Source organism: Coturnix japonica, chromosome 3 (assembly GCF_054131305.1).
Source record: "Coturnix japonica strain WE chromosome 3, WE-NBRP24, whole genome shotgun sequence".
NCBI classification, from domain to species: Eukaryota; Metazoa; Chordata; class Aves; order Galliformes; family Phasianidae; genus Coturnix; species Coturnix japonica.
Window position 1 is genome coordinate 1,035,293 of NC_140665.1, and position 9,503 is coordinate 1,044,795.

Below are 9,503 nucleotides of genomic sequence, written 5' to 3' on the forward strand. Positions count from 1 at the left end.
CAAGAAAAGTGGTGATAGAGCGTCGGAAAACCACTAAAAGCGGAGATAGAGCGGAGGAAAACCAAGAAAAGCGGGGTTAGAGCGGAGGAAAACCAAGAAAAGCAGGGTTAGAGCAAAGGAAAAACAAGAAAAGCGAAGATAGAGCGGAGGAAAACCAAAAAAAAGTGGTAATAGAGCGCAGGAAAACCACTAAAAGCGGTGATAGAGCGGAGGAAAATTAAGAAAAGCGGGGGTAGAGCGGAGAAAAACCAAGAAAAGCAAGGTTGCAGCAAAGGAAAACCAAGAAAAGCGAAGTAAGAGCGGAGGAAAACAAGGAAAAGCTGGTTTAGAGCGGAGGAAAACCAAGAAAAGCGGGGTTAGATCGGAGGAAAATCAAGAGAAAGCGGGGTTAGAGCGGTGGAAAACCAAGAAAAGCGGGGTTAGAGCAGAGGAAAACCAAGAAAAGCGGGGTTAGAGAGGAGGATAACCAAGAAAAGCGGGGTTAGAGCGTAGGAAAACCAAGAAAAGCGGGGTTAGAGCGTAGGAAAACCAAGAAAAGCGGGGTTAGAGCGGTGGAAAATCAAGAAAAGCGGGGTTAGAGCGGAGGAAAACCAAGAAAAGCGTGGTTAGAGCGGAGGATAACCAAGAAAAGCAGGGTTAGAGCGGAGGAAAACCAAGTAAAGCGGGGTTAGAGTGGAGGAAAACCAACAAAAGTGAAGTTAGAGCGTAGGAAAACCAAGAAAAGCGGGGTTAGAGCAAAGGAAAACCAAGAGAAACGGTGTTAGAGTGGAGGAAAACCAAGAGAAACCGGGTTAGAGCGGAGAAAAACCATGAAAAGCTGGGTTACAGTGGAGAAAAACCAAGAAAAGCGCGGTTAGTGCGGAGGAAAACCAAGAAAAGCGGGGTTAGAGCAAAGGAAAACCAAGAAAAGCGGTGTTAGAGTGGAGGAAAACCAAGAGAAACGGGGTTAGAGCGGAGAAAAACCATGAAAAGCGGGGATAGAAGGGAGGAAAACCAAGAAAAGCGGGGTTAGAGCGGAGGAAAACCAAGAAATGCGGGATTAGAGCAGAGGAAAACCAAGAAAAGCGGAATAAGTCCTGAGGAAAACCAAGAAAAGCGGGGTTAGAGCGGAGGAAAACCAAGAAAAAAAGTTAGAGAGGAAGAAAACGAAGAAAAGCGCGGTTAGAGCAGCAGAAATCCGAGAAAAGCATGGTTAGAGTGGAGAAAAACCAAGAAAAGCGGGGTTAGTGCGGAGGAAAACCAAGAAAAGCATAGTTAGTGCGGAAGAAAACCAAGAAAAGCGGGGTTAGAGTAAAGGAAAACCAAGAAAAGCTATTTTAGAGCGGAGGAAAACCAAGAAAAACGGGGTTAGAGCGGAGAAAAACCAAGATAATTGGTGTTAGACCGTAGGAAAACCAAGAAAAGCGGTGATAGAGCGGAGGAAAACCAAGAAAAGTGGTGTTAGAGCGTAGGAAAACCACTAAAAGCGGTGATAGGGTGGAGGAAAACCAAGAAAAGCGGGGTTAGTGCGGAGGAAAACCAAGAAAAGCAGGGTTAGAGCGGAGGAAAACCAAGAAAAGCAAGGTTAGGGGAAAGGAAAACCAAGAAAAGCGGAGTTAAAGCGTTGGAAAACCAAGAGAAACGGGGTTGGAGCAGAGAAAAACCAAGAAAAGCGGGGATAGAAGGGAGGAAAACCAAGATAAGCCGGGTTAGAGTGGAGAAAAACCAAGAAAAGTGAAGTTAGAGCGGAGGAAAACCAAGAAAAGCGGGGTTAGAATGGAGGAAAACCAACAAAAGTGAAGTTAGAGCGGAGGAAATCCTAGAAAAGTGGGGTTAGAGCGGAGGAAAACCAAGAAAAGCGGTGATAGAGCGGAGGAAAACCAAGAAAAGTGGTGTTAGAGCGTAGGAAAACCACTAAAAGCGGTGATAGAGTGGAGGAAAACTAAGAAAAGCGGGGTTAGGGCGGAGAAAAACCAAGAAAAGCAGGGTTAGAGCAAAGGAAAACCAAGAAAAGCGAAGTTAGAGCGGAGGAAAACCAAGAAAAGCAAGATTAGAGCAGAGGAAAACCAAGAAAAGCGGGGTTAGAGCGAAGGAAAACCAAGAAAAGCGGTGATGAAGCGGAGGAAAACCAAGAAAAGTGGTGATAGAGCGTAGGAAAACCACTAAAAGCGGTGATAGAGCGGAGGAAAACCAAGAAAAGCGGGGTTAGAGCGGAGGAAAACCAAGTAAAGTGGGGATAGAGCGGAAGATAACCAAGAAAAGCGAAGTTAGAGCGAAGGAAAACCAAGAAAAGCAGAATAAGTACGGAGGAAAACCAAGAAAAGCGGGGTTAGATCGGAGGAAAACCAAGAAAAAGAATTTAGAGAGGAAGAAAACGAAGAAAAGCGTGGTTAGAGCAGCAGAAATCCGAGAAAAGCATGGTTAGAGTGGACAAAAACCAAGAAAAGCGGGGTTAGTGCGGAGGAAAACCAAGAGAAGAGGGGTTAGTGCAGAGGAAAACCAAGAAAAGCGGGATTAGAGCAAAGGAAAACCAAGAAAAGCTATGTTAGAGCGGAGGAAAACCAAGAGAAACGGGGTTAGAGCGGAGAAAAACCAAGAAAAGCGGGGTTAGAGCGCAGAAAACCCAAGAAAAACAGTGTTAGAGCGGAGGGAAACCAAGAAAAGCGGGGTTAGAGCGCAGAAAAACCAAGAAAAGCGGAGATAGAAGGGAGGAAAACCAAGAAAAGCGGGGTTAGAGCGGAGGAAAACCAAGAAAAGCGGGGTTAGAGCGAAGGAAAACCAAGAAAAGCGGGGTTAGAGCAAATGAAAACCAAGAAAAACTGTGTTAGAGCGGAAAAAAACCAAGAAAAGTGGGGTTAGAGCGCAGAAAAACCAAGAAAAGCTATGTTAGAGCGCAGAAAACCAGGAAAAGCGGAGATAGAAGGGAGAAAAACCAAGAAAAGCGGTGTTAGAGCGGAGGAAAACCAAGAAAAGCAGGGTTAGAGCGGAGGAAAACCAAGAAAAGCGGGGTTAGAGCAAAGGAAAACCAAGAAAAACGGTGTCAGAGCAGAGGAAAACCAAGAAAAGCGGAGTTAGAGCGGAGAAAAACCAAGAAAAGCGGGGATAGAAGGGAGGAAAACCAAGAAAAGTGGGGTTAGAGCGGAAGAAAACCAAGAAAAGCAAAGTTAGAGCGGAGGAAAACCAAGAAAAAGAAGTTAGAGATTAAGAAAACGAAGAAAAGCGCGGTTAGAGCAGCAGAAATATGAGAAAAGCATGGTTAGAGTGGAGACAAACCATGTAAAGCACGGTTAGAATGGAGAAAAACCAAACAAGCGGGGTTAGTGCAGAGGAAAACCAAGAAAAGAGGTGTTAGTGCGGTGGAAAACCAAGAAAAGCGGTGTTAGAGCGGAGGAAAACCAAGAGAAACGGGGTTGGAGCAGAGAAAAACAAAGATAAGCGGGGATCAAAGGGAGGAAAACCAAGAAAAGTGGTGTTAGAGCGTAGGAAAACCAAGAAAAGCAGGGTTAGAGCAAAGGAAAACCAAGAAAAGCGGGGTTAGAGCGGAGGAAAACCAAGAAAAGCGGTGATAGAGCGGAGGTAAACCAAGAAAAGTGGTGTTAGAGCGTAGGAAAACCAAGAAAAGCGGTGATAGAGCGGAGGAAAACCAAGAAAAGTGGTGATAGAGCGTCGGAAAACCACTAAAAGCGGAGATAGAGCGGAGGAAAACCAAGAAAAGCGGGGTTAGAGCGGAGGAAAACCAAGAAAAGCAGGGTTAGAGCAAAGGAAAAACAAGAAAAGCGAAGATAGAGCGGAGGAAAACCAAAAAAAAGTGGTAATAGAGCGCAGGAAAACCACTAAAAGCGGTGATAGAGCGGAGGAAAATTAAGAAAAGCGGGGGTAGAGCGGAGAAAAACCAAGAAAAGCAAGGTTGCAGCAAAGGAAAACCAAGAAAAGCGAAGTAAGAGCGGAGGAAAACAAGGAAAAGCTGGTTTAGAGCGGAGGAAAACCAAGAAAAGCGGGGTTAGATCGGAGGAAAATCAAGAGAAAGCGGGGTTAGAGCGGTGGAAAACCAAGAAAAGCGGGGTTAGAGCAGAGGAAAACCAAGAAAAGCGGGGTTAGAGAGGAGGATAACCAAGAAAAGCGGGGTTAGAGCGTAGGAAAACCAAGAAAAGCGGGGTTAGAGCGTAGGAAAACCAAGAAAAGCGGGGTTAGAGCGGTGGAAAATCAAGAAAAGCGGGGTTAGAGCGGAGGAAAACCAAGAAAAGCGTGGTTAGAGCGGAGGATAACCAAGAAAAGCAGGGTTAGAGCGGAGGAAAACCAAGTAAAGCGGGGTTAGAGTGGAGGAAAACCAACAAAAGTGAAGTTAGAGCGTAGGAAAACCAAGAAAAGCGGGGTTAGAGCAAAGGAAAACCAAGAGAAACGGTGTTAGAGTGGAGGAAAACCAAGAGAAACCGGGTTAGAGCGGAGAAAAACCATGAAAAGCTGGGTTACAGTGGAGAAAAACCAAGAAAAGCGCGGTTAGTGCGGAGGAAAACCAAGAAAAGCGGGGTTAGAGCAAAGGAAAACCAAGAAAAGCGGTGTTAGAGTGGAGGAAAACCAAGAGAAACGGGGTTAGAGCGGAGAAAAACCATGAAAAGCGGGGATAGAAGGGAGGAAAACCAAGAAAAGCGGGGTTAGAGCGGAGGAAAACCAAGAAATGCGGGATTAGAGCAGAGGAAAACCAAGAAAAGCGGAATAAGTCCTGAGGAAAACCAAGAAAAGCGGGGTTAGAGCGGAGGAAAACCAAGAAAAAAAGTTAGAGAGGAAGAAAACGAAGAAAAGCGCGGTTAGAGCAGCAGAAATCCGAGAAAAGCATGGTTAGAGTGGAGAAAAACCAAGAAAAGCGGGGTTAGTGCGGAGGAAAACCAAGAAAAGCATAGTTAGTGCGGAAGAAAACCAAGAAAAGCGGGGTTAGAGTAAAGGAAAACCAAGAAAAGCTATTTTAGAGCGGAGGAAAACCAAGAAAAACGGGGTTAGAGCGGAGAAAAACCAAGATAATTGGTGTTAGACCGTAGGAAAACCAAGAAAAGCGGTGATAGAGCGGAGGAAAACCAAGAAAAGTGGTGTTAGAGCGTAGGAAAACCACTAAAAGCGGTGATAGGGTGGAGGAAAACCAAGAAAAGCGGGGTTAGTGCGGAGGAAAACCAAGAAAAGCAGGGTTAGAGCGGAGGAAAACCAAGAAAAGCAAGGTTAGGGGAAAGGAAAACCAAGAAAAGCGGAGTTAAAGCGTTGGAAAACCAAGAGAAACGGGGTTGGAGCAGAGAAAAACCAAGAAAAGCGGGGATAGAAGGGAGGAAAACCAAGATAAGCCGGGTTAGAGTGGAGAAAAACCAAGAAAAGTGAAGTTAGAGCGGAGGAAAACCAAGAAAAGCGGGGTTAGAATGGAGGAAAACCAACAAAAGTGAAGTTAGAGCGGAGGAAATCCTAGAAAAGTGGGGTTAGAGCGGAGGAAAACCAAGAAAAGCGGTGATAGAGCGGAGGAAAACCAAGAAAAGTGGTGTTAGAGCGTAGGAAAACCACTAAAAGCGGTGATAGAGTGGAGGAAAACTAAGAAAAGCGGGGTTAGGGCGGAGAAAAACCAAGAAAAGCAGGGTTAGAGCAAAGGAAAACCAAGAAAAGCGAAGTTAGAGCGGAGGAAAACCAAGAAAAGCAAGATTAGAGCGGAGGAAAACCAAGAAAAGCGGGGTTAGAGCGAAGGAAAACCAAGAAAAGCGGTGATGAAGCGGAGGAAAACCAAGAAAAGTGGTGATAGAGCGTAGGAAAACCACTAAAAGCGGTGATAGAGCGGAGGAAAACCAAGAAAAGCGGGGTTAGAGCGGAGGAAAACCAAGTAAAGTGGGGATAGAGCGGAAGATAACCAAGAAAAGCGAAGTTAGAGCGAAGGAAAACCAAGAAAAGCAGAATAAGTACGGAGGAAAACCAAGAAAAGCGGGGTTAGATCGGAGGAAAACCAAGAAAAAGAATTTAGAGAGGAAGAAAACGAAGAAAAGCGTGGTTAGAGCAGCAGAAATCCGAGAAAAGCATGGTTAGAGTGGACAAAAACCAAGAAAAGCGGGGTTAGTGCGGAGGAAAACCAAGAGAAGAGGGGTTAGTGCAGAGGAAAACCAAGAAAAGCGGGATTAGAGCAAAGGAAAACCAAGAAAAGCTATGTTAGAGCGGAGGAAAACCAAGAGAAACGGGGTTAGAGCGGAGAAAAACCAAGAAAAGCGGGGTTAGAGCGCAGAAAACCCAAGAAAAACAGTGTTAGAGCGGAGGGAAACCAAGAAAAGCGGGGTTAGAGCGCAGAAAAACCAAGAAAAGCGGAGATAGAAGGGAGGAAAACCAAGAAAAGCGGGGTTAGAGCGGAGGAAAACCAAGAAAAGCGGGGTTAGAGCGAAGGAAAACCAAGAAAAGCGGGGTTAGAGCAAATGAAAACCAAGAAAAACTGTGTTAGAGCGGAGGGAAACCAAGAAAAGTGGGGTTAGAGCGCAGAAAAACCAAGAAAAGCTATGTTAGAGCGCAGAAAACCAGGAAAAGCGGAGATAGAAGGGAGAAAAACCAAGAAAAGCGGTGTTAGAGCGGAGGAAAACCAAGAAAAGCAGGGTTAGAGCGGAGGAAAACCAAGAAAAGCGGGGTTAGAGCAAAGGAAAACCAAGAAAAACGGTGTCAGAGCAGAGGAAAACCAAGAAAAGCGGAGTTAGAGCGGAGAAAAACCAAGAAAAGCGGGGATAGAAGGGAGGAAAACCAAGAAAAGTGGGGTTAGAGCGGAAGAAAACCAAGAAAAGCAAAGTTAGAGCGGAGGAAAACCAAGAAAAAGAAGTTAGAGATTAAGAAAACGAAGAAAAGCGCGGTTAGAGCAGCAGAAATATGAGAAAAGCATGGTTAGAGTGGAGACAAACCATGTAAAGCACGGTTAGAATGGAGAAAAACCAAACAAGCGGGGTTAGTGCAGAGGAAAACCAAGAAAAGAGGTGTTAGTGCGGTGGAAAACCAAGAAAAGCGGTGTTAGAGCGGAGGAAAACCAAGAGAAACGGGGTTGGAGCAGAGAAAAACAAAGATAAGCGGGGATCAAAGGGAGGAAAACCAAGAAAAGTGGTGTTAGAGCGTAGGAAAACCAAGAAAAGCAGGGTTAGAGCAAAGGAAAACCAAGAAAAGCGGGGTTAGAGCGGAGGAAAACCAAGAAAAGCGGTGATAGAGCGGAGGTAAACCAAGAAAAGTGGTGTTAGAGCGTAGGAAAACCAAGAAAAGCGGTGATAGAGCGGAGGAAAACCAAGAAAAGTGGTGATAGAGCGTCGGAAAACCACTAAAAGCGGAGATAGAGCGGAGGAAAACCAAGAAAAGCGGGGTTAGAGCGGAGGAAAACCAAGAAAAGCAGGGTTAGAGCAAAGGAAAAACAAGAAAAGCGAAGATAGAGCGGAGGAAAACCAAAAAAAAGTGGTAATAGAGCGCAGGAAAACCACTAAAAGCGGTGATAGAGCGGAGGAAAATTAAGAAAAGCGGGGGTAGAGCGGAGAAAAACCAAGAAAAGCAAGGTTGCAGCAAAGGAAAACCAAGAAAAGCGAAGTAAGAGCGGAGGAAAACAAGGAAAAGCTGGTTTAGAGCGGAGGAAAACCAAGAAAAGCGGGGTTAGATCGGAGGAAAATCAAGAGAAAGCGGGGTTAGAGCGGTGGAAAACCAAGAAAAGCGGGGTTAGAGCAGAGGAAAACCAAGAAAAGCGGGGTTAGAGAGGAGGATAACCAAGAAAAGCGGGGTTAGAGCGTAGGAAAACCAAGAAAAGCGGGGTTAGAGCGTAGGAAAACCAAGAAAAGCGGGGTTAGAGCGGTGGAAAATCAAGAAAAGCGGGGTTAGAGCGGAGGAAAACCAAGAAAAGCGTGGTTAGAGCGGAGGATAACCAAGAAAAGCAGGGTTAGAGCGGAGGAAAACCAAGTAAAGCGGGGTTAGAGTGGAGGAAAACCAACAAAAGTGAAGTTAGAGCGTAGGAAAACCAAGAAAAGCGGGGTTAGAGCAAAGGAAAACCAAGAGAAACGGTGTTAGAGTGGAGGAAAACCAAGAGAAACCGGGTTAGAGCGGAGAAAAACCATGAAAAGCTGGGTTACAGTGGAGAAAAACCAAGAAAAGCGCGGTTAGTGCGGAGGAAAACCAAGAAAAGCGGGGTTAGAGCAAAGGAAAACCAAGAAAAGCGGTGTTAGAGTGGAGGAAAACCAAGAGAAACGGGGTTAGAGCGGAGAAAAACCATGAAAAGCGGGGATAGAAGGGAGGAAAACCAAGAAAAGCGGGGTTAGAGCGGAGGAAAACCAAGAAATGCGGGATTAGAGCAGAGGAAAACCAAGAAAAGCGGAATAAGTCCTGAGGAAAACCAAGAAAAGCGGGGTTAGAGCGGAGGAAAACCAAGAAAAAAAGTTAGAGAGGAAGAAAACGAAGAAAAGCGCGGTTAGAGCAGCAGAAATCCGAGAAAAGCATGGTTAGAGTGGAGAAAAACCAAGAAAAGCGGGGTTAGTGCGGAGGAAAACCAAGAAAAGCATAGTTAGTGCGGAAGAAAACCAAGAAAAGCGGGGTTAGAGTAAAGGAAAACCAAGAAAAGCTATTTTAGAGCGGAGGAAAACCAAGAAAAACGGGGTTAGAGCGGAGAAAAACCAAGATAATTGGTGTTAGACCGTAGGAAAACCAAGAAAAGCGGTGATAGAGCGGAGGAAAACCAAGAAAAGTGGTGTTAGAGCGTAGGAAAACCACTAAAAGCGGTGATAGGGTGGAGGAAAACCAAGAAAAGCGGGGTTAGTGCGGAGGAAAACCAAGAAAAGCAGGGTTAGAGCGGAGGAAAACCAAGAAAAGCAAGGTTAGGGGAAAGGAAAACCAAGAAAAGCGGAGTTAAAGCGTTGGAAAACCAAGAGAAACGGGGTTGGAGCAGAGAAAAACCAAGAAAAGCGGGGATAGAAGGGAGGAAAACCAAGATAAGCCGGGTTAGAGTGGAGAAAAACCAAGAAAAGTGAAGTTAGAGCGGAGGAAAACCAAGAAAAGCGGGGTTAGAATGGAGGAAAACCAACAAAAGTGAAGTTAGAGCGGAGGAAATCCTAGAAAAGTGGGGTTAGAGCGGAGGAAAACCAAGAAAAGCGGTGATAGAGCGGAGGAAAACCAAGAAAAGTGGTGTTAGAGCGTAGGAAAACCACTAAAAGCGGTGATAGAGTGGAGGAAAACTAAGAAAAGCGGGGTTAGGGCGGAGAAAAACCAAGAAAAGCAGGGTTAGAGCAAAGGAAAACCAAGAAAAGCGAAGTTAGAGCGGAGGAAAACCAAGAAAAGCAAGATTAGAGCAGAGGAAAACCAAGAAAAGCGGGGTTAGAGCGAAGGAAAACCAAGAAAAGCGGTGATGAAGCGGAGGAAAACCAAGAAAAGTGGTGATAGAGCGTAGGAAAACCACTAAAAGCGGTGATAGAGCGGAGGAAAACCAAGAAAAGCGGGGTTAGAGCGGAGGAAAACCAAGTAAAGTGGGGATAGAGCGGAAGATAACCAAGAAAAGCGAAGTTAGAGCGAAG